The 18,029-nt window shown below is 52.2% G+C and overlaps 1 long non-coding RNA gene across 1 annotated transcript; it reads right to left on the bottom strand.

The window, feature by feature from the left end:
* Positions 1-13,413: 13,413 nt before the first annotated feature.
* LOC107543072 (uncharacterized) lies at positions 13,414-18,029 on the bottom strand. Its single transcript, XR_001603773.2, has 3 exons — positions 17,945-18,029; positions 16,681-16,735; positions 13,414-14,489 (listed from the first exon to the last, which is right to left on the bottom strand). It is a non-coding gene; the product is annotated as an uncharacterized LOC107543072 (long non-coding RNA).

Here is an 18,029-nt window from a genome sequence, read left to right as displayed (position 1 = left end):
GCTCTGGAACTTCGCCGTCGCCGCTTCCCCGGACGCCAGGCGGCTCCTAGCAACGGAGGCGCCGCGCCTGCGCAGTGCCGCTCCCCACCCCCCTGCGCTCTACGCGCCTGCGCGGCCGCTCGCCGTTTCCGTGGCAACCGCGCTGGACGCCAAGGGCGCCTCTGCGCTGCGGGCGGAGGGGCGGAGGGGCTGCGGCCCCGCGGGGAGGGAGAGGCAGCCGCCTCCAGGGCGCCCGCCGGGGGACAGGCCCCGCTCGGCTCCTCGTCCCGTTTGCCCCGTTTTCATCCGCCTTCAGATATGTAGCCTTGGACAAGGCCTCGAATGACGGCGGCCTCAGTCTTCCCACCTGTGAAGTGGGTAACAGTCGTTCCTTCGTCTAGAACGTTCCTGGGCATCTGCTCTGGGTCAAGGGAAGGCTTAGGTCGGGGATCCAGGAGGGGTGCAGACGCTGCCCTCCCCGGGCTTCATGGAAAGGGAGGCGCGCAGTGCGTGGTAACTGAGATGCTAGGCGGGTGTTCGTTATTAGCAGGTGACTCCCATTGTTTCCTTTGCTCTCCCTTCCTAGTTAGTAAATGTTGAGATGTATCAGCAAATTTTACACTTTGCAATTCGTACGGGAACATATACAGAAGTCATGCAGTCGAGAGAGCGTGGCGAGGACACCCACGTGCAAATGACGGAAGCTGGGTCACAGAGGCCCTCTCCCGCTGTTAGTAATGCAACGGACAGAACAGTAAAACAGCAAAAAATAAAGGAGCGACCTAACGAAAAACTTAAGTACAACTTCATGCCATAGACTTCAGAAATGGTACTGCATTGCCGTCTCCCGAAGCTGAGCTCACCTAGCCGGTCAGGAGGCATAGCGAGGTCCTCCAGGAGCGTGAGTGCTGAACCTTGAGGAGGGACTGCCCTGGTCCCACTGCAAGGGGCCTGACGCCGACTTGGATCCAGCTCCTCCGCGACCCTCAGGTGGGATGGCGAAGGCAGGCTCATCAGGGAAAAGGTGCGCCGTTGAAACCGGATTCGAAGGCCCTCTCCTCTGAGCTCAGATGTGAGAAGCACTTCCTGGGCCTAAGTGTAAGAACGCCACTCTACGTAAGAGGTGCGTTTTAAATGCCAGATGTAACTCTGCTGCAGCAGGCAGCCTTTAGGCCTGAGGTACGTCTGCACAGAAGCGAATGGACGAGATGCCGCTGCTGTGAACATTTCCACACGTAACTGGAAGTAGACGAAGCAGGCGTTGTGTTAACATCATGGTTAAAGTGACCGCTGGGCTGGTGGTGGGAGACGTGGCTTTCACAGTCATAGTCTCTCTAACCAACGCCGATGTCCAGGACACGTGATAGTTTGTAACAGGGACCGTTCCACTCACCTCAAAGGACCCTTATAAGGAGTAGATGAGTAATGTACTCGGAGCTCTTGGCACAAATTAGAGCCCACACGCGAGCGTGCGGCAGCTGCTCCCCTAAGCTGCCGGGGTTGCCTAGGGGTCTGCTCAGAATCCGCATCTCAATAAGCAGAATTCCTAGTTTGGGGGTTCAGAGAAGTCTCGAGAGGTGTCCCAGGTGTGCAGGATCTGCTGCTCGCAGGGGGTGCAGCTGGGCGCTCACAGCTCAGATCCGGGCTTAGCAACAACGACCCCGACAGCTGCCAGCTGCCCGGCCCACGGCGGAGCGTGGCCGTGCAGCTTGGCCTCTCTCCAGTCCGTTACAGTCACACAGCAAGAAGGACTTGGGCTGGGAAATGAGTCTTATTTGACGGATTTTTGGGGAGCATGTGCTGGTAAAGTGAATTAAAACGGATGTGACCAATCCCCACATCCCATTCTGGATGGGATTCCAAAGAAAACAGATTATACAAACACCAAAGCTGTTTTACGTCAGATAAACTCACTTCCACCTGGAAATGAGCATGTGTGTGTGTGTGTGTGTGTGTGTGTGTTTCTTAGAAGCGGCCTCTATCTATAAATAAAACTGCCCAGTGTGAGAAAAAATGAAAAGGAACCGGCCAGAGGCAGGATGTTTTTGGTTATTATTACCATTACCCTGTTTCCCTCCCAGGCGCAGAAGCAGCTTTTGTAAGCCAGGTGTTCTCATTGTTTTCACACCTGCCGCCCTTCAGCGCGCGCGTGGTTCCCACCGGCCGTCCAGCCGTTCAGCCGTCAACCCACCTCGAGGAGGACCTGTATTTTGGTGATACTTCTGAATAACAGACGTGTCCGTCCAATTTCTGGGTTGTTTGGTTTTGTCCTACCACTTCCCTCCCCTTCTGCTGTGTCCACAATGCTCATAATAAAACAATAGTCCTTGACACGCGGGGCGGAATGCTAGCAACAGCTGCATCTTTCATGGAACAAAAGCGGCACATGAGTGAGACTGACCGGGAGACCGGCATGGCCTGAGCGTATCAGTCCCAGGCAGTTCAGCAGCAGAGAACAGGTCGACTTCACCTATTAATTTACCGTAGGTCACTGCTAGACGTCACAGAAGTAGAATCTTGGTTTTAGAAAAACAGGCGGCGGGTCAGTGAGAGTTCTCACCTGCGCCCTGCTGCCTCGGTTTGTCTCCCAGTTTTCTCTCTACGTGCCCTTCTCTGGTGTTTTCTCCCTAAAAGTGCAGTAGCTCTGAGAGGTGGCATTGCCCTGTGGCAGGGCGAGGATGCCAGAGGCCCGCAGAGCAGGCGACAGGGTGGCGTCCCCGTTCAGATGGCCGCGGCCTGCGGGTGCTGTGGAGAGCCCAGGTGCGCAGCCTCGTGCGGCCCCATGGGGCTGTTCACTTCGGCTAGTTACGCTGAGAAAATGGTTTCAGGCTTCTTAGTTGGCGTCCTACGTTAAATGCCTAAAGCAATATTGATGGCTACAGCTTTTAAGACACTTTTTATTAAACTATAAGTGCAGGAACGTAACACGTTTCACTCATCCTGCGGTGTCTCTCGTACTTTACGTCTCTTCCCCACCGATTCAGGGTGTGCCCCTTAATCACGTTTGTGTCCCCTTCAGTGTCGTAAAAAAATAAAGTGAAAGTAATTCCCCCATCGGCGCTACCGGTCACAGGGCCGAGTGCGGTCTCCACGCCGTAGAGGGGCCGCTACTGTCCTGGAGGGTCCCCGAGAGCAGGTTTCACCTGGTCCCTTTATCCCGTGTTGATCGAGTGCCTGCGGTCAGCCCGGAAAGTGGCATCAAGTGGGCTCCTCCCCGAGCTCTCTGCCTCTTAAGAGGTGCTTCTGTGTTAAAACGAAACAATATTCTCCAAGTAGTGAGGCCTTTAAATGGCACAAATACCATCTGAACAACTTCTGCCTCGCTGTAAGGAGAAACAACGGGACACAGACGTACTTTGACAGTCGGCAGCGGTAACCAGCGGCTCCGGGGTGGCCTCACGGGCCTGAGCTGCTGGGTTCGCAGGCGGACGAGGCGGGTTTGCGGGCAGGGCTGGTGGTGCGGTGTCTTCTGAGGGCATCCCGGGTGCAGGGCCAGGATACCATCGGCAGAGCGAAGGCTGCCGGGGGGCTTATTGCCCCCGCATGAAGTAAATGGCAGTGCGAGGGGATTATTGCTGACACGGTGACCTGGCGTGACCTGTGGCCAGCTAAGGGGCATTACGGAGAGCTTTCCGGGCCCCCAGGGGCCACCTCGCAAGGAAATGTAAACACACCAGCAACAGCCCTGGCCCGGCTCAGCCTAGAGGGGAGTCCCGGGGGTGGGCTCCGAGGCTGAGCTCGGAGGAAACGTGAACCAAGGCGCTCAGAGCGCTGAGCGCGGGATCCCGCTGTTATCGGGCCGGGGCTGCCGCTCGGCTCCGTGGAAGCTTAACGGGAACAGGCGCCCACACGGCCGCGTCTCTCTCTCGGTCTCCACTTCCTCCCAGAGAACCCAGCTGCCCTTCCGAGCTGTGTCTCGCTCACCGAGCCCAGGCCTTTCACTAAGGGACGCTACCCAGGCTCAGGCACGGTCCCTTCTGGCTTTGCAGCCCCGAGGGCTCCCTCCTGCCCTGCGCGCCTCTGTGTTCACTTCCCCCCTTTCGCTGTGACCTCAAAGACCAGCCGAGGCCACGGGCCCACAGTCTCTCCTGGGAGCCCCTTCCCCCCAGGACAGTCTCCCCCCATCTGGCTCCTGAGGCGGGGCTGTTGTTTATTTTGTTAGGTTGTAAAGGGCAGAGAACCCACCTCAAATTGGCTTAGGGAAGAGGGATGTTTATTGGCCTCTAACCCTGGGAAGCCTGGGGGTTACACCGTCTCCAGCAAACTCAGACTTTGTTGCCTGGCCGCTGGACACCAGCCTCTCATTCTCGGTGACCAGAGCCGCAGTCCCTGCCTGGTGGCACGGGGTGGAACCCTTTGCTGGCTTCGCTCAAGTAGGCCATGTTCCGGCCAAAATCAATAGAGAGTTATAGGACCTATAGCAGTTTCCTTTGGGTCACTTTATTTATTTAGCATGTCTGTAAACGAATAGATCTTGCCCCACGTGATCAGAAGGTCTGACGACGCGAGTATTTTTCTGGGCCCCCGGAAGTGCACTGATGACGTATGTTACTAATGACTGAGAGTAATGCCGACTGATGGCAATCGTCCATTTTCCTTTTAGGACTGACAGCAAATGGTCACATTAACATTATTGTTGCATTTTTTGAGAAGGCTCTAATCTCTTATTTTTTAATTTTTTTAATATGTTTCTATTGATTTTTAGAGAGAGAGGAAGACAGAGAGGGAGAGAGCAGGGACCGAACCCGAGACCCAGGCATGTGCCCCGACTGGGAATGGAACCAGCGACCTCTTGGCGCAGGGGTCAACGCCTAACCACTGAGCCACGCTGGTCGGGCTGATGTCTTGCTGAACTGACTCACCTCGAGGAAGGAGAAGGCCTCACCTTCTCGCCAGAGGCTCCCCCACACCGTGACACACCGTGACCAGTGTCCCTCACACACATTAGCTTGGTGACTGCGCAGCAGCCAGCTGGGCAAAAGGCCCAACAACTCCCGGGAACTTCCTAAGAGGAGGAAACCTGTCTACACTCAGCATCAGGAAACAGGAGTGATGCCTATCAGCCCCGTCTCAGCCACTCCACAGTCAGTTTTGAAGGTTTTCGGCAACGTGAGGACATTTCTATCAGGGTTTCAGGTGAAAGCACAAAAGTCAACGAGAAGCTCCGCGCTGAACAGCGTCCCAGGTACATGCCGTCCCCAAGTCCTCCACACAGACGAGAGGATAGCGTGTGGCACGCGGCCGCTCTTCCTGGGACCAGCCCTGGGCACGGGGCCCCAGGTCGGCGTGGACCTGAGCGCACCCGCTGGGAGGGGCCCTGGGAACGGCACTCGGAAGGCAGGACAGCTGTACCCGGGAGAGCCGAGGCGCCGCACTCCCTGTGGAAGGGACGCGGGTCAGGGACGCCGCCTGGGAGTAAACTGGCCGCCGTGGGCATAAGAGCAGCGCCGGCACCTTGTATTCGCTCACGCGCATTCTCCCCCGACGCAGGTACGTTTTTGAAAATAATAGACCCTGGAGAAAAGGCTCCCCTGCACCATTCGATGGGTCTGCTCCGCTCTTGTCCTCTCGGGCAGGATCTGTGCCCCGGCCCTGGCTGCATGGGGAGGGTCAGCCGCAGGCAGGGCCAGCTGCCGCCCCAGGCGGAGGTCAGATGCCACCTGTCAGCACTCCCAAATCACACGGTGGCCTCTTGGAGCCTCCTCACTGTCACCGGCTCCCCTCTTTGAAGTCCAGAGCTCTTCCTCCCCCCCCTCCCCCCTCCAAAGCTCCGTCCAGATATCCAGATACCATCTGTGGTCAGGGACTGCGACACCACAGCCCCATTCTCTGGACCAAAGGAGCTTAAGTCCTACATATAAAAGGGAAGGAAACTTCAAGGCAAACATTCCCTTGATCTCACGGAAAATCATCTCCTGAGTGTCTGCTGACAGATTCTCCCCCTGTCACCACTCAGCACCTTCCCGGGCCCAGGGCCCCAGGCGCTGCATGGACGGTAAGCAGGTGGCCACACCTGTGTCAACAGGTGGGGCTCCAGGAAGGGAGATCCCACCATGAGGCAATGCCAGTGAAGGGTCACATGCCAGGTGACGAGGGTCCGTATACAGGGTGTCCCCCAAAAATGTGTGCGCACATTTTTGGGGGACACCCCGTAACAGCTGACAGCTCAGTTTTGAAAATGAAATGTACTCTAGTAAACACTGCCTTTATAATTATTCCAAGTGTGTGTATACATTTTGGGGGGACACCCTATTTGTGGCCTGCAGGTCCACAAGCCAATGCCTGATGTCCTTTTGAAAGTAACCCATTAGCTCACCTTGCACTGCCAGCACCTGGGTGGCACCTGAGCCGACGGCCTCATCTGATCACTTCTGTCTTTGCCACCCAAGAACCGTAGGCCCAGAGTCCATTCAGTAAACGTTCTCGCTGTGCTCTGTCCAGACTGGGTTCCCCAAGTTGATCCCAGAGCAGGAATGAGTGCCAGGGGACCGAGAGGTGGTCCCAGAAAGCAGAGGGGAGGGGAAGGAAGCGAGATCGAGACGAGAGAGCTCTCCGGAACGACCGCCCGCTGTGCGTCAGGCGCTTTTATACCCAGGACGTCACATAGTCCTCACTGCAGCCCCGCGGAGGTACCTGGCATCACCCCAGCTACATACAGGTGGGGACACAGAAACTCAGGACCAAGGGCCTTACCCCGGGTCGGCTGGAAGTGGCACCGGGTCTCCTCACTGTCTGTCCCTCTACACCAGAGGAGCTTAGCAATCCCGCCCCACACGCTCCCCACGGCCTGGGTAAAGCGTGGTGTCGCCTGGCGAGCGTTCCCGGGCTCTTGACCAGGTTCTAGAAACCCTGGACGCGGGACACTCACACGCCAGCTGCTGGAGAGTAGAGGACAGAAGGTCCGCCTGTGGGCGGCCTGCCTGGTTCTCAGGGGGAGGCCGCGTGGGGCTGGGCCGCGAGGAGGCGGGCAGCCCACGGACTCCGGCTCGGCGCTGCTCCAGGATTCTGGGCCCGCCCAGGCCCCCGACAGACCTGTGGGCAGCGCCCGAGCCTCCTGAGATGGACGTAAAGTTGCGAGCCCTTTTCTGGGAACAGGCTCCTCCTTCGATTAGAGGCTTAGTCCGGGAGCCAAGCCTTTCCCAGCCCCTTCAGCTGGGCCGTCCCAGCGCACACGCAAGGCCAGGCCCCGGCCGCCTCCCCCGGAAACAGCGCCGGGCCTGCCTGGCCTTCCGAATGGCTCGAATTCCTCAAGCTTTGTTTTTGAACCTGGTCTGCTTTTAATTTTCCGTTTCTGTCTTTCTGCTACCGGTGCTTACGAGCCAGCGGTAGTTACTTTCCGCAGAGAACTCAGGGAGGGAAATGCACAGTAATTTTATGATCAAACTGTTTCCTCCACCCCCTTCACTGCACTCCCCCCCCCCCCCGAAAGGTACAATTTCCTCATCACATTTACTTTCTTTCTCTCGCTGACATGTATTCCTGCTCTTTCAGGGAATCAGCACTTGCAAATTATACCTCTTTCAGCTGTCAGGCTGGAAAAAAGAGCCTATTAAGAAAGTGTTTATGTTCAAAGTAGGTATTCTGAAGAAAAAAACGCTTCTTTTAAGAATAATTCCCCGAACAACTCTTAACAGGTTTTGATGAAAAGGCCCTTTTTGTTACCGGCGTGAGGAGCAGCACGGACCGACCCACTCCGCTCCCCTTGCTCCGGGTCTCGCCAGGGCCCGCGGTCGGGGGCTGGACTTTCGGGACCCCCCGAGGGCTGGTGCGGCTGTAATCTCAGACGTGAACAGTGACCGAGCCTGTCTACACAGGATCGGAGCTTCAGGCGTCCCCCGAACAGAGAGGCAGACACGAGTGACCGGAATGAAACAGCCACATGATAGCGACACATTTTCCCAATTGAAAGTAATGACCGTGTGGTCCAAAGAACCCGTTCGAGCCAGAGGCTGGGCTCTGTCCGTGGCCCCAGGAGAAGCCAAGGGCCCTCCATGGAAGTGCCCCTCCCCCAGCTTAGAGGAACAGCGAGACCTGTGCCCCCCCCCTTTGAGAAATCAAGGGAAAACTGACACCCGGCATTGAAGGGGTGTGTGTGGGGGGGGTCCCTCCTTGTCTTTCTTCTTTGGGAAATGGCTGTGGGTTAAGACCAGGCCTAGTGGACCCCTCGGTCAGCGGATGTTCTGTCCTCTAGAAACCACGGTGTGGGGCTGCTTGGTTCAATCTGAATTCCAAATGAGCCATGAATACTTTTGGGGGTAAGTATGGCCCATGCATCTATGTGCCATGCATGTCCCAAATATTGTATGGGACCTGCAGAAATTACTTGTGCTTTATCTGAAACTTAACTGAAAGTCCTGTATTTTTGTCCTCTGAACCTGGAACCCTAGCTCAGGGCGAAGGAGGCCCAGACAGGCGGCGGTGGATTCGGCCCCGAACAGCCTCAGGGCCCGGGAGAGGCAGCCGGGTCGCGGGCATGGTTAGAGGCGGGCCACTCTGGGGCCGCATGTCCCCCGGGCGTCTGCCAGCATGCCACTCATTTGCTCCAGCCATTGCCAGAGACGAGGGTCCCGTTTTCAAAATCGCCGCACCTATTCAGGCAGGGGCCCCTGCCGTGAAGGGTTGGACGCTTCCCCGACTAGCTGTAGTTCCGTAATTACCCCAGAGCCTTCAGACTGTCTCTCGGGTCTTTTATGCCATCAGAGCAAATTGGCAGCTAGAAGCCTGTAATCCCATTTACACGTGTTTTGGGTTAGGAAGGAGGGTGCAGATTCTGTCCCGAGCACCATTGTGGTATCGCAAGGAGGATTGCGTTTCAGTTGGAATTAAGTTTGCAGGCAAGTGGAAGAGTATGTGACGCTTCTCATCCGCAGCGTAAGCCCTGCAGGAAAGCGGTGTCGATCCGGGACGGCCCTCGGTAGAGAGTCCAGCGGGGACCTCCCCCGCGTTAGGGGGTGTCTTGTATACACTCTGAGCCCCCACGACTCTAGTTCTCTCTGTCACGGTTTCTGTTCCCTCGCGGGGACACTTAGTTATCCATTAGGGGCTATTTATTTGTCCAATACCTACTACGTGCAGGCCCGAAGCATCGACGTGACAGAATACGGCTCTTGCCCTCCAGGCATACACCTCGATTGCGGGCAACAGAGACTAAACGGTCATGGTACCTTGTTCTGGAGGGAGCCACGGACGAGCCAAGCCCTCCTCTATGACTAGAAAGAGGAGTCGTGCTTAGTTATTAGATTATTTGCATGGTGTGGTCTCGCCCTGCTGAAGTTCGCAGGCCCGAGACACAAGGTGTGGCGAGAACCGAAAACCCCCGGTTTCCGCACGTGAGAAAGGAAATGAGGTTATTGCCAGGCAGCTGCCCTCTGGGGCCTCTCGGGCTCACGCGAAGGAGCCACGTCCCCCGCGAGGGGCCTGCTCCCCTCTCAGACTCGCCCCGCGCACTGTGAAGTGCCGGGCGCTTTAGTGCCGCACGTGGATTTTTCCTGGTCTCGTGAGAAACTAGATACCCGGTTACTTGAATGACCGGCATGCCCACGAGGGAAACTGGCCTCTGTCCGGCTCACTCTGGGCCGCCCCTGAGGCTACGGGCCTCCCTGTCTCTCCGGGTCTCTCTCCGTGCAAGGGCGGGCCTATTCCGTGTTATTTTAATACACAGCTACTGTTTCTATACGAATTTAATAAAATGTGTTGTCAGCTCTTGGGGGTTACAGCGACAGTGAATTAAATTTAAGAGAGTAAGAGTGTCCTCTGAGGTCCATTGTAAAATGCAAGACGAGCTGTCCATTGATCTTGGGGAGGGCGCTCAGGCTGCCAGCTTGGCCACCTCCCCGAGGGACGTTGGATGTGTCTTCTCATTATTTCAGACCACAGCTATGATGATTCTAAAAATGCAGAAAACATGCTAAAGTATAAAGAAGAAAATAAAAATTATCCAGAGCCTCTCCACACGAATCACGACTGTTTAAAAATATACTTTTTGTCTTTTTAACATAATTCAAGTCAATGCAAAAGCAGTTACTAAAGTTTAAGTCTTAAGAGATGCTCCAAAGAGAGGCAACGTGTCCCTATTTATCTGCAAAAGAATATAGAAAGATCACACTCCATAAATATGTGATCAGAATTGGTTCAGATTTAGCCACAAGTTTGTTATTTAATTTGTTCTTTTTTTTTTTTTTTGCATATCAAATTTTTTTTTTCTTAATTTTCAAAATTTCTTCCAGAAGAAGAACCTTTAAAGATGTTCCTCTAAGGAAGGTTCGTTGCTAAAAAAAAAAAAACCCTCAATTCCTGATCATCCAAAATGTTTATTTTTGACTATAAATATGACTTTACTGTCAAAATGCTCTTTGGGAAACGAGCCATTGAAAATAATTAAAAAATGAGATGCATCCATGGAGTGATGAGAATGTTCTGAGGCTGGATTTGGGTGACGGTCGCAGAACCCTGTAAATTGACTGGAGACCCGAACTGTCCGCGTGAACAGACTTACTCTGCGGTCATAAAAGGCTTCTATTCTGCACTCAGCCCTCTTTATTTATTATCTTTATTGTTGAAAGTATCACAACGTCCCCTTCCCCCCCATTGGCCCCCTCCACCCTGCCCCCCAGGCCTTCACCCCACTATTGTCTGTGCCCACGGGTTATGCGTTTATGCGTGTAAGCTCTTAGGTCAGTCTCTCCCCGACCTTCCCTCGGAGGCCCCTCAGCCCATCCATGCCTCTGTGTCTCTGGGTCTATTTTGTTCATCGGTTTATTTTGTTCCTTAGATGCCACGTGCATGAGATCATGTGACACTTGTCTTTCTCTGACGGGCTTATTCCCTTAGCATAACACTCTCCAGGTCCCACCCTGGGGCGCATTAGGTGGACATTAAGTGGACACTCAAGCCCTGGCCAGTGTGTCTCCCTGGTCAGAGCATCAGCCCCAGCACCAAAGGGTGCCAGTTGGACTCCTGGTGAAGGGCACCTATCTGGGTTGCAGGTTTGATCCCAACCCAGGTTAGGGCATGTGCAGGGGACAACGGATGGATTTGTCTCTCTCACATTGAGGTTTCTCTCTCCCCCCTTCCTCCTTCCCTGCCACTGTTTCTAAAAATCAATGAAAAAAAAAATATCCTCAGTTGAGGATTAACAAAGAAAAAAATAAAAACAGAGAAAGTGGACAATGGAGACGTCAGCTCTCCGGCATGCGGCTGAAGCACAGCAGTGGCTTCCGCTTCACGCCCTGTCCTTTCCCGTGGCCGTGGTCACGAGGGGTGGCTGTCCTGGCCGGTGCGTGCAGTCTGCGGGCTGCGGGCGAGGTCAGCCACGTCGTGCCCACACCCGGGGCCCCGTGGGCCTGGAACACCCAGCGCTGCTTGGCCAGATGAGTTCCCAGCAGGAGATGCTGGGGGTCGGGCAGGCGCCCCGCTGGCCACACAGCTGCGGGCCGGCGCGCTGACCTGCAGAGCGGGGTTAAAGACAAGGTCTCGGTTTCCACCGGCACAGTGAGGACTGGTGTGTCAACATCCCTCCCGTCACCGGCAGTCAAGTGCGTGTTGACGGATGGCCTCACCTCTCCGGGGAAGTCCTGCCGGAGCGAGCTTGGCTCTGTTTCAGGCAAGACGCAGCCCAGGCCCGCTCCAGGCAAGGCGGCTTCTCTAAAACCAGTGACCCAGCCTCCCTACCAGGCCGGAGGCTGAGTGACACCCAGCAGCTGGGCAGGGCTGCGGGCGAGGCAGGGGACCCCCCTGAGCCTCAGCTTCCTCCTCGGTGACACAGGGATACTAATGTACACGAATGCTCTCTGCAGGGCTGTTACCAGGGTTCAGAGATACATGCGACGTCTCTGTGAAAGAGCGACGCTCAGCGTTCACTTGTTACCGCCATCCTTTCCTTCACTGTTAATGAAACCACTCGACATGGGACTCACGTCATCCCCACCTGGCTGCAGGGACTTGCACCTGTTCCCGCCCACGAGGGAAAGCCAGGGACCCTGCTCCCGGAGTCTCACTGCCCAGCCTCTACCTTGTGCTCAAGTCCTGGCCTTGGAGGCGGCGTCTTTTTCCCCAGGGGAGTCCCCATTTGGTTTCCTGCCCCCTCCACCCTGCAGATGCCCCTGTCCTCTGGCCGCCGCCAACGGGGCACCTCCCTGCCTCTGCCTGTCCCACCCCACCTGAGGGCTAGTCCCGTGGGGGCTTGAGTAACGCAAGGAGGGGCTGTGTGACCGGCCCCTGCCTCTCCTAGTGCCCCCAGCACTCGGGGCTCCTTCCCAGGGCCCCCTGGAGGCCGAACCCGGCGCCCCTCCCACCAGCTGGGTGAAGTCCTTCGCTCAGGCACCCAGGAACTCCACCAGGACATTGAGCTGGAAGTGTCTGTCTCCAAGACCAGCTGAGTGGCCCCAGGAGGAATGCTGGCTCCTGACCCCCCCCCCAGAGGAACACAGGGAGCACTCCCCATGAACCCGAGGCACAGCGTGAGGGGACCGTCCCGCCAGCCCCTCCCAGGGTCATTGTCGCTGTGGGAGACTGGGACCCAGGTGCCTGCTGATCCCTGTACTAACTGATCCCAACGTCAAAACAGGCTGTGTGGGGACCGTCTCCTGATGGAGCCTTTGCAAACAACAGAAGTGTCTCGGGCTGTTTGAAATAAAGCTCCTCTCACTGTTAGTGCCGACTGCCTGGATTTATATTTCAGCCCAGGCCTCCCAGGCCTGCCAGAGCTCTTGGCCCTCCCGGCCCTCCCAGGCCTCCGTCAGCCTAGACCTTGAGCCCGTCCCCGGTGCTCCAATTCTTGCCACCAGTACCTGCCAGCCTGGCCCTGGCCCCGCAGAGCAGGAGGCCCAGCTTCCCTCCCACTTGCCTTGGGGCTCAGGTACCTGTGTTGGGCCTCTGGCCTCGCTCCCCCATTATCAGACTTTCCCACAGCTCCTCTCCTGGTGGAACCTTCCTCTGCTTCCTGTCCCAAACCCTGACTCACAGTATTTACATCTCCGTGGGGGAGCAGGGGACTTTCCAGAGCAAAACTGAGATGATCTTTTAAGATGTAAATGTGTGTAGTGAAACCCTGCTAGGAGGTGCAAGAGGGAGGAGACGTTCTTGGTGGGCGGCCCTGGACCAGGACTTGTGAACTTGTCCTGAGGTGCGAGAGCGACAGGAGGGGACAAATGCTGGGGAGAGGGTGCACCTGCTTCCGCCTGCCTGCCCTTGATCTATTCCTAGTTCATTTCACTTGTTTCTAATTTACATGCTGAACCACCGGGAATATCAGTAAGATCAGACCAAGTGCGCGTAGGCCCACCGCCCAAGGAAAGCGCCTGTGATGGACCCGAGCGGCTGCCTTCCGCCCGGTCCCGCCAGAGAGCATGCCCGCGACAGGGGGGGACAGGAACGGGGGCGTCCCGGTTCCAGCAGAGTCCGCGTCCCGCCGACCCGGGGCCAGCTCCGGCCCTCTTCGCCCTGGTTTGCCCAGTTGAGCCAATAAGCTCCTCCTTTTTGCTTGAACTAGTTCAACTTGGGTTTCTGGCAATTACCAACAAGGAGCACCTGACTTAACCGGTAAAAGAGGCAAGAGCGCCCTTGGCTCGCGTCTTTGGGACGGGCCTCCTGCAGAAGCTAATGCAACTGTAAGCAGAAACCCTGGAAATCTGGTGTTAACGATTTTTAGGAAGAGCGTGTTTTGAAAGTGAGATCTTGCTCTGCCCTATTTTTTCCTATTTCTCTCTGAACAGGAAGGAAGGAAGGAGGGAGGGAGCATCTCCCTTACTAATTTGAGCTCACAAGGTGTCTTTAAGCTCCTTAGAAGTCTTTCCAAACATAAGTGGAAATTAAAATATATAACTCTATTGGCATATATAAAATTTGTAATCTTAAAACCCATATCCGCTGAAATAATTTTACCAGATGAACTCAGATGTGTCTTCTTTGTCTCCAGGTTTAGATCTTTTCAGCTGCATCGGTGTTAGGTTTTGAAGCAGAATCTATATATTGAAGCGTGAGGGGCGTGAAACGACAATGCTGTGGAATGTTGTCAAAGTTTCAGAAAAATGAGCCTCGGGTTTGACCCGCTGTCCCTGGCGTCCCATTAGGCTCTCGCGCTTTGATGTGTTCTCGTGGGAGCAGCTTCCTGGGCTCACTCGGAGATCAGAAAACATTCTTTTCTGTGTCAAACTTGACAATGGAGAGGAAGTAGAGATAGCCATGCTTCGCCCAGAACTTTCTATTCAAGTTTATTTTCCTCTTTTTAAAATTTAAAGGCTAAAATGAAACATTTCAGACACAGGGAATGACAAATCATCTAAAGTATACCTATGTGCCACCAATAAGATCTGACAAATGTGAACATTTTGCCTGAAGAAGTAAAAATATCACAGAGATGGTGTAGATGTCCCCGTGTATCCCACTCGATCCCATTTCTCTCTCTCTCCTGAGAGGTAACCGTTGTCTTCAAGTTGGTGGATGGCCTTTCTCACATCGATGTAGGCTTTTTGTGTAGTTCCACAAACCATATGTACTTTTCTTTGACTGCTCTAAAATTTTAAAAGAACAATATCATTTTATGTGCATATTCTACAATGTTTTCAAGGTAAAATTTAATGAAAAGCCCACATCTAAGTGTACAGTTTGATATTTGATAAATATATACACCCATGTAAGCACTATCCAATCGAAAAGGTGCAGCCACTATAGGAAACAGTATAAAGTTTCCTCAAAAAATTAAAAATGGAACTGCCATTTGACCCAATGATCCCACTTCTAGTAATATATCCTAAGAATCTCAAAACACCAATCAGAAAGAATGTATGTACCCCTATGTTCATAGCAGCACAATTTACAATAGCTAAGATCTGGAAACAGCCCAAGTGCCCATCAGTAGATGAGTGGATAAAAAGCTGTGAGACATTTACACCGTGGAATACTATGCAGCTATAAAGAAGGATCTCATACCCTTTGGGACAGTATGGATGGACCTGGAGAGTATTATGCTAAGTGAAATAAGCCAGGCAGAGAAGGACAAGTATCACATGATCTCACTTATATGTGAAATCTAATGAACAAAATAAACTGATGAACAAAATAGATCTGGAGACGAAGCAGCATGGAACAGACTGATGAAGCTCAGAGGGAAAGGGGGGGAAGAGATTAATCAAAAAGCTTATATGAATAAATGCATAACCCAAGGACACAGACAATAGTGTGGGGAAGGCCTGGGGGGCGGATGTGGGGTGGAGGGGGTCAAAGGGGGGAAAAAGGAGACATCTGTAATTCTTTCAACAATAAAGATAAATTAAAAAAATATAGAGAGAACATTGCCATCATCCCAGAAAATCCCCTTCCAGTCAGTCCCCACAATTATCTGAGTTCTACCATGATATAGTAATAGAACTGTCCTTAAATGTTGCTAATTGCTATGATGTCTTTGTTGAGTATCAATGGACTGCACCTGTCTGAGTCTGTTTCTGGACTCTACTTTGTTTCCTTGCTCTATTTGTTTATCATGCCAATACCACACTAAATTGCTTACCATGACTTTATAGTAAGTCATGAAATCACAAAGTGTGAGTCCTCCAATATTCCTCCATTTCAAAATACTTTTAGCTATTTATAGGTCTTTTTGAATTTCCATAAAAATTTGAAAATTAACTGGCCAATTTCTACAGAAGAACCATCTGGGATTTTGATGAGACTACATTAAATCTACACATCAATCTGGGGAAATTTGACATAGTATCAATATTGCATCTCCCAGTCCATGAATATGGTATATCTCTCCATTTATTTTGGTGTTCTTTAATTTCTCTCAGGGCTATTTTTATAGAGGTCTCATGTGCCTCTTGCTGAATTTATTCCTACATATTCTATGAGTTTTGGTGTTACTGTAATGAAATTTTAAAATTTTATTTTCTAATTGTTTCTTGCTGATAGAAATACAATTGACTTTTGTATACTGACTTTATATTCTTCAGCCTTTCCAAGTTCACTGATTAGTTCTTGAAATTGTTTTGTGTATTTGTGGGATTTTCTATGTAAATCATGTCAACTGCTAATAAAAGTGGTTTTGCATCTTTCTTTCCAACCCATATGCCTTTATTTCTTTTTCTTCTTTATTGGCAATAGTTAGGACCTCCAGTGCAATGTTGAAAGGAGGTGGTAAATGGATATCCTTGCCTGTTTTCAATTTTAGAAGTGTTTGAATTTCACCATTAAGTAGAATGTTAGCTCTAAGTATTCATACATGCCCTATATCAAATTCATATATACCTTATAACCAATTGAGAAATTAAATCAAATTGAAATCGTTCTATTTTTAGATTGAAAATTTGTTATCATGAATTGATTTTGAATTTTTCCAATGCTTTATTTCATTAACTGAGTAAATTATATTGATTTTCAAATGTTAAGCTAGACTTGCATTTCAAGGACAACCCCTACTTAGTCATGATGCTTACTGTTGTGTTTGATTTGCTTTTTAAAGAGATTTTTATGTCTATGCGCATGAGGGATATTGGTCTGTAATATTTTTTTCTGCTAATGTTGGTTCATTTCCAGTTTGGGGTTCTTAGAAATAGTCATGTTATAAACATTCTTGCATTTTTTTTGCACGCAATATTACACCTTTAAGTTGGATACATACTTTGCAGTGAAATTTCTGGGTCCTAGAGTATATGTATGTTCAACTGCAGCAAATATGCCAAAGTGGTTGTGCTAATTCACACTCACCATCAGGGTACTGCAGTGCCACTCAAGGGTGGGCTTCGAGCTACTGGCGACTGGTCTGCAATGAGGTAAATACAGAAACTGATACTGAGCGTTTGGAAACTTTTATGGAGACGTGACAGTTAGGTGACATACAAACACGGGGTCAGCAGCCTTATCTGAGGGTGTGTGGACAGTTCAGATGTCACACCTGAGAGCTGAGGCACAGTCAGCAGGAGCTGTGTGCTAGTCGTGCTCAGTGGGACCGTGTTTGGTCTGCAATGCACTGGAAATTTAAAAAGAAAAAAGAGAGCCGGTCCTTCACCACTTGGAGTTCGAGAAGCACCAGTGAATGAGAGTCCTGGTGGTTCCACATCCTGTTAACATTCAGTTACTTTCACTTTAGCCATTCCGGTGGGTGTTCAGTGGCATGGCGCTGTGATTCTAACTCTATTTTTCCAGTGACTAAGGAAGTCGTCCGCTTTTCATGTTTATTGGTCACGTGGATATCCCTTTGGGTGAAATACCTATTCAAGCCTTTTGCCTACTTTTAATGTATATGGTTTTCTGTTTTCCAAGAACATTTAACCGGAGCCCTTTCCTTACTCCCCCCACCCCCCATCCCCAATTCTATGAGGCAGAAGGTGAGTGAAATAAGAAGAGGGCAAACACCTGATTAAAAATAAGGTTCATCTGAGTTTAGTCATTCAGTTAATATTGATGAGAATCTACCATGGGCCAAGCACCATGTGTCACGTGGGGATACAGCACTGAACAAATAACAACATTCTTGCCCCCGAGGACTAGCGCTGTAGTGAGGAGAAGACGAACAGTGAACTGCTGACTCTGGATGGTGATTGGGGCAATGAAGAAAATCGAGTGACAAGGGAATCACTGGGATGGGGACACTTTGGCTAGAGAGGTGAGAAGAGGTTTTTCTAAAGAAGTTATATTTAAGCCTACGTCCAAATAAGAGGAGCAGCCCTATAACAATCACTGGGAAGGACATCCCAGGAAGAGAAAATGTCAGGTGCAAAGGTCCTGAGGTAAGAATGTGTATTCTCAGAGCTAATAGAATAGATGCCACGATGCCTAATTCAGTGTCTTGATGCTCCCAGATCCCCTGACGTCCTCCCCCAACATTTCTCAGAGAGTCAGGCGGGGGTCAGGCTGCAGCTGAGATTCTGGCTGTCTTTCCCCCATTCCCTGTAAGCTTCTCCCGGGAGCCCTTCCCTCCTGAATCGGTTGCCCCGAGTTCTCATGCAGGGTGCGCTTTAGGAAGCCTCACCTGAGACAGTCTTTCGTGTTGTTACTGTGGCTTTTCTTTCTCCCTTGTCTCTCTGTGGCACTGGATGGCAGCGTGTGCTATGAGG

Source organism: Miniopterus natalensis, chromosome 8, assembly GCF_054644295.1.
Source record: "Miniopterus natalensis isolate mMinNat1 chromosome 8, mMinNat1.hap1, whole genome shotgun sequence".
NCBI classification, from domain to species: Eukaryota; Metazoa; Chordata; class Mammalia; order Chiroptera; family Miniopteridae; genus Miniopterus; species Miniopterus natalensis.
The sequence above is the reverse complement of the archived record's forward strand: the minus strand, read 5'-3'. Positions and strand labels throughout refer to the sequence as shown.